The sequence below is a fragment of the Meleagris gallopavo genome, chromosome 2, assembly GCF_000146605.3.
Source record: "Meleagris gallopavo isolate NT-WF06-2002-E0010 breed Aviagen turkey brand Nicholas breeding stock chromosome 2, Turkey_5.1, whole genome shotgun sequence".
NCBI lineage: Eukaryota > Metazoa > Chordata > Aves > Galliformes > Phasianidae > Meleagris > Meleagris gallopavo.
In genome coordinates this window covers 83,777,963-83,784,754 of record NC_015012.2, presented here as the reverse complement: position 1 = coordinate 83,784,754, position 6,792 = coordinate 83,777,963, and the positions used below count along the sequence as shown (strand labels likewise).

Below are 6,792 nucleotides of genomic sequence, written 5' to 3'. Positions count from 1 at the left end.
TCTTTTTCTTCCCATTCCAGTTCTTTACCACATCATTTTTGTTCTGATCCCCACTTTTTCAGTCTTAGGTAGCTCTTCCCTTTATGACTGCATGTTAAATGCTTTACTTAAATGAAGTAGACTGGAACTGCTGAATGTATTTTGTCTAAAATGCAATTTTAATGAACAGAAAGAGACTGCATTAAGTCTAGGCTGACATACTGTAATGTAACAAGTTTAGAGGTTTTTGTGGTGCGTTCAGCATTAATTACAGTTCTGTGCCGCAGCATATGCCGTATCCTGTTTTCTTTACATCTGGATCCTTTCTTTTTCTCAGGTCATTAATATCTCATTAAATTTCAGAAAAATTCATAGGCATCTTCATTCATAGTTGTGTATGCAGAGATCATCAGCTGACGTGGCTTTGTGACCTGAGTCTATAAGGTGTGCCTCAGTTCTGACCTCAGGCCACAAACTGCCCCTTGAGAAACATGGCTGCACGTCCGACTGCTCTTCTTTCTTTATTCCAGCCACATCTTCTCATTACTTCTGGTCAGTGTCTATCTTTTGCTTAGTTCAGAGTCGTTACGTACTTTTCCAGACACTGTGACTGTGATTCCCTGCTCTGTTTTTTCAGCTTTTATGCCTACTCACTCTAATGCAACAAGCTCTACTGAACATTCTTGTCTCCACAGCTGTGCATCTCTTTTCCCTATTTAGCTTGCTGAGTGGAGTGCAACTTTAGAGCAGGAAACTATGCCTCCTTCATCTTGCTGCTCACTGTTACTGTCTTTCTCAGTGCTTCCCAGATTCTTCGGAGAACTTCTTGTCTAGCTGTGTTGATGGGTTTTGATACAGCTGTCCTTTCTCTTTAATCCTCTCTTCATTCTCCTTTATAAACAGTCAGCTCCTGCTGCTGCTCACTGACCACTGTAAGGGATTCCTCTGCTCTACTCTCATACTGCGATAGCTGTCCTGTTGCTCTGTGGTTACTGCATGACTGCTGTCCACCTTTTTCTCCATCTGTGCCGGGATGAAGTGAGATATCTGGATCTGCTATTTGTTCATAAGGAAGAAATGGCAATCTTAGCAGTAGCAAAGATGAAATAATGAAGTGGAATTGGATCTGTGACCAAGAGATAGTAGTGGATGGATTTCATTTATCTTGGCTTTTGCAAATTTTTCAGCACTTTTTCCCATTATATTCTTGTATTCAAGTTGATACATTCTGGTCTAGTTAGGTGGACAACCATACAAGTTAAAATATAGCTGAATGATTGTTCTTAGAGAATAATGTCCAGCGGGTCACACAGCCCATTGTGAAGACAGGGATAAGCCAGGTATCACAGGGATCTGTCTTAGCAGCTGTTCTGTTAAGCACCTTTGTCCCTGACCTGGAGGAGGCAGTTGATGTACTTGCTGTATTATGCTGGGCTGCATTAGCCTGAGTGATGCCATCAAGTCAAGGAAGGAGGCTATTCCCTGCTATGCCATACTTGTGAAACTACACCTGAACTTCCGGACACAGGCCGGAAAGAAACTGGAGTGAAGCCCACAGTGGGCCACGTGGGCCAGGATGGAGCACGTGTCTACCAAGAGGGGCTGCAAGATCTGGCTCCCACCTCCATGTACTCTTTTTTTTTTTTTTTTTTTATGGAATTAGAAACCATTCAGGAATTCCCTACTTATCTTTTGCCAGGCCTTCTCAACTCTGCACATAGGTCTGGATTGTTCCCCTGTGCTTTGAAAAGATTGTCCTTGAAGGTCAGCCCACCTCCCCTGAGCTCCTTTGTCCTTTAGGGATCCCTGTCATCCTATGGAATCCTTCTGAGCAAATACCTGAATATGCCAAAACCTGCCCTTCTGAGGTCCCGATCTTGCTCTCTTTGCAGAGCATCCCAGACTCACTATCTCATTCTTTTTCTGCAGCTAGGGCTGCCTTTAATCTTCATATCCACAACCAGTTCTTCCTTCCTCGTTTGTAATAGGTTCAGCAGAGCACATCATCACCTACATTAAGAAGTTGTCATCAATCCAATCCAGAAATCTCCTTCGTGCTTCTGCCTCGTACTGGCCCTAGGCAAATGTCAAGGCGGTTAAAGTCTCCATAAGTGTGAGGGTCTGCTACAGTGGAGCGTTTTAAAGATGTCTCAAAGGCTCTGTCTTCTCCTTGATCAGGTGGCTTGTAGGAGAACATCCCGCAGTCTCAGCTGTTTTAGCGCAAGGCTCAGCTTTTAGATGAGGCCTTTGCGTAGTGTGCAGCTGGTTTCGTTGCTTCCAAGACATCACACTGCCAGTCGTAGAAGCTAAACCAGAACATCATGGGAATCCAAGAAATAGTAGTGCTGCAATTGGATTTGTACTGGATTTAGTGCTGCTGACGTTGGATTCCATCTATTTGTTTGTTTCACAAGCTGTGTGTATTTGTTTACAAGCACATGCATCCTGTGCTGCCTTTACAAGGAAGTTGTGAGCCTTCCTCATTATGCTGTTCCAGCTCACTGTTTTCATTGCCCCAGTTCTACTTTTTTGCATTATTTGGCAACCATCAATATAAAATAAGCCTATGGAAATGAAGGATAAAAGCACAGAGATTAATAGTGTGTTCTTATTATTTTAAAATTTTTGAAATATTTGAATTTTCACAATAGAAAGAAAAGGATCCTCAGCCCCTAGAAAAACCCTACCTTACTAATGTTAATGCTAATTTGTTCCAGTTATCCATGTAATTATAAGAGAGGATTGAGCATACATGCTTCAAAATATCAGATGATGAATTCCTGCTGCTAGGTAATTTTTGTAGCTTCTTGAAATAGAAAGAGACCAGAGTAGATAATTCAGGTCTTGAAGTACTCTTCACATGTTTATACTTAAAACTCCTGTAAAAGAGAGGAAGCTTGCATGAAAAGCTATGAGCTTTTCAGTTAGGAGAAAGTGCAAGAAGAAAATCTGTAGATTGTGCAGATCCTTATCACACATACACCAAGGTAACTGAGTTTCAGCTACCTACAAAGAAAACAGAAAAATGAATTATGTACTACTGGTTGCAGATCAAGAGTATCTTTCTCTTTTTAAGTAATTATGTTAGAGAAACAAATCAAATTATTCTTTGTGATGTACTACTCCTGGGGCTCACCTTTGAGTATTCTCTCATTCTTGAGGCAAAATTGGGAAAGGACATGGACTTGGAGCATTATCATGCTTCCACCAAAACATTTCAGTACTAGATTGAGAAAACAAAAGACCATAAGAGTGGTCAAAACTGAGCTGAGCAAACCTTTGTTTTAGCTCAGTATCCTGCTTTCCCGGGAGCTGTACTATATACCTACAAAAGGGGTAGAACACAGGTGTATGGGAACTGAACCACACCTGAACCTCTGATTGACCACCTGAGGTGAGCACTGGTCAGACACGGGAGCACAGGTGAAGGCAATGCAGCTGTGCTGCTGGAAGAGCGGAGCCTGGCTGCACCTCTCCTGGACCCATTTAAGAGCTGACTGCTGGGGGGAAGGATCTCTGCTGGAGATCTCTTCTCTGGAGTTTTGTAGTGAGCCCAGGATGCGGGTAAGCTTTCTAGCTATTCTCTTTTCATTATTATAATCTGCTTTGCTAAGCTCTCTTGTTTAATTCACAGCTATAGCATCTCTATATTTATTGTTTATACAACAGGAAAGTACATATAATTCTTCTCTCAAACAATTTTTCAACCTGCAGCTGCGTGCATTCAGGGAATTATATGCAGTATTATTTCTGTTGGCTAATTTTGGAGTGTGTTTCTTAAATGATGGCTATAGGTGGAATAAGAAAGAAGAAATACTTTTTCCCTTTTACATAGTAAGAGATGTAGAAATGTGGAATAGAAATATTTATTGATGACTACTGCTTCTACAAACTTATTAACAATTTTGTTATGTCTTATCTGGTACAGCACAAGAAGCTGTACTAGAGCTGTAATGTGTGCTTGAACTGGAGGGCTGTGTAGGCGAGCTCCCTGCTTCATCGTGTGCCTGGGAGTTCGTGAACTGACTGTGCTGTGACTCAGAGGTAGAAGCCTGAAACTATGTCTAGAATTTTTTAAACACCACAGTACAACATGATTCATTTGCTTCTGTGTTGAAGAAAGCTGAGGAAGCCTTTGCTCTCTGTGGGACAAGATAGTGGCATGGGGGTATTTTCTCATACGTTAAGGTTTATATTCATTATGGGGAGGTAACATTGACTTGTTGTCCTTATTCTGCAAGCTGTCTGGCAACTCTTTGTTGCTTTCAGAGCACTGCTTGCTCTTTGTGCTTTGCTCCTAAAAATATTTACATTATTTTATTATTTGATGATTGGACTGGGTGATCCTGTGGGTCTTTTCCAGCCTTGGTGATTCTATGATTATTCAATTGACAGTAAGACTGAGTAGAATACAAGCAGCTGAAAACATAGCGGTTCAGCTAAAGCTGAACAGAATTTCATGGAATAAAAGCAAAGCATTTCTTTGGCTCCATGGTTTCTGGTTTTCAAAAGAATTGGTCTTGCTGCAAATAGTATAGGTGTTCTAGCATCTCAAAAGGAAGAAACAAATAAATAATATTGAAAGAGACATTTATTTGATAGTCTTCATCAGTGTAAATACAATAGGGAGTGATTGTTCATCCTGGAAAAGAAAGGGGTGACAGAAAACTATTGATCTCTGAAAAATGTATGAGCAGTGTGGAGAAGATGCTCAGGGAGATCCTGTACACTGCTGCTCCAACCCTACAAAAAGATGACATCAAATGAAACAAACAAATGTCAGGTTCCAAATGAATAAAATGAATTAGTTTGCAGGCTGTCCGTAGTTGTTCTGAAACACCATACACTGATAAAGGGCATCAACTTTCAAATGCTGTCAGGGATTCAGTACTGGGAGAGACTGATACCTGGGATGATGCGGTACAGTCCTGGCAACACATAGTTAACATGTGTATGCACAGGATATGATCATAAAACAGGATGATTTAACTAGGAACCTGTTAGGCTCCTTAATGCCAACAGGCCAAGTGAACAGATGCCACTTACGGCCAGCACTGTGAGCAGCTTCCCCACTACTTGAAGGTTTGAAGTCAATGTGTCAACACCATGGATCGGTTGTCATTACTAGCTCTTCATATGAAAGAAAAATGACTGATCTTGATCCAGAAGAAGCCTGGAGTTTTGTCTTGTGAAGTGAAATAGTTTTGTACACAATATGCACAAAGTGCTGAAGTTGTACCCACACTTGGGAAGCCCTCTTGCCTTGGCATGTTCCTCTTTGGCAGGTATTTCTCACATACGTGCTCGTGTCTTAAAGGAAATTCAGACTGCGGACTTCTCATTTTAAAGCAAAACAAGAATACCATTTTGCTCTTAATTCTTATAGAGCAGATAACTTTAACAGTTGAATATTTTAATTATGTAGCTGAAAGCTGGAGTATTATAAAATTTGACATGGAAGTCCGGTAGAGTATTTTTATACTTATAGTTTCCTTTTTTGGTGATTTACTTGCTTAAGTTATTCCCAATGAAGAACTGACTCTTTCTTGCAAGGGTGTATGTGTCTATTTCGAGACTCAGATCTTAAGATTTTCTCATTGCACACGAACGAATCACGGAATGGTTCAGGTTAGAAGGGGCCTTGGAGGTCATCTGGTCCAACTCCTTCCCCTGTTCAAGCAGGAGCTCTGGGAACAGGTTACCCAGAGCCATGTCAGCATCGCTTTTGCATATCTCCAGGAAGAAATATCTCCACAATATCTATGAGAAACCTGTGGCCAGTGCTTGGTTACTCTTACAGTAAAGAAGTGTTTGCTGGTGTTCAGTGAGAATCCTGTATTCCAGTTTGTGCTGATTGCCTCTAGTCCTGTCACTGGGTCCCTACTGAGAAAAGCCTGTCTCCAACCTCTTTGCAGCCTTCCTTCAGGTGTTTACAGACACTGAGATCCCCCTGATCTTTCTCTTCTCCAGACTGAATAGTCCCAGTTCTCTCAACCTCTCCTTGCAGGATAGGTGCTCCAGTCACTTCATCACCTTCGTGATTCTTCACTGGACTCTCTGCAGAGTGACCAGGTCTCTCTTGTACCGAGTAGGAGACTTGTCTCTTTCTTCCTCCTAACCTACTCCTATCACATTCTCTGCTGACCTTTCTGGAATAAGGTGAATAAAAAGGGATTTTCTTCTTACGGCTAATATGGCTTAGCTAATATATTAAATACCAGAAAAATTTAGCAAGAACTTAAGTTGACTCTGTATCTCTGGTCATATCAAAACTTAAATATTTAGGTCAATTTCATGTCAGCCAAGAAGATGTGGTAACAGTGGTTGCCTTCCTAAATTGCAATTTTGACTTATCATAGGATCCCGGAACTGTGGCAGTCGGAAGGGATCTATCAGTCCAGCTCCCCTGCTAAAGCAGGTTCCCTACAGCAGACTGCACAGGAAAGCATCCAGGTGGACTCTGAATATCTCCAGTGAAGGAGACTCCCCCACCACTCTGGGCAGCTTGTTCCAGTGCTGTTTAGCACTCAAAGTAAAAAAAGTTTTTCCTCATGCTCATATGGAACTTCCTGTGTTCCAGTTTGTAACCACTGCCCCTTGTCCTGTTGCTGGGCACCACCGAACAGAGCCTGGCCTCATCATCTGGACTACTGGCTATTAAATATTCATAAGGATAAGAACATGCTCTCCTCCTCCCCATTTTCACCTCCCCCCGGTCTTCTCCTATCCAGGCTGAGCAGTTCCAGGTCCCTTTCCTCATAAGGGAGATGCTCCACACCCCACTAAAGTGACACTTGAATATTACTTACTTTT

General features: G+C 41.7%; 1 protein-coding gene across 5 annotated transcripts in view; it reads left to right on the top strand.

Annotated features, from left to right (window-relative positions):
- The window catches only part of LOC100543126 (SWI/SNF-related matrix-associated actin-dependent regulator of chromatin subfamily D member 3), an 87,556-nt gene that overhangs the window by 44,278 nt on the left and 36,486 nt on the right, over positions 1-6,792 (top strand). The window lies entirely within an intron of this gene.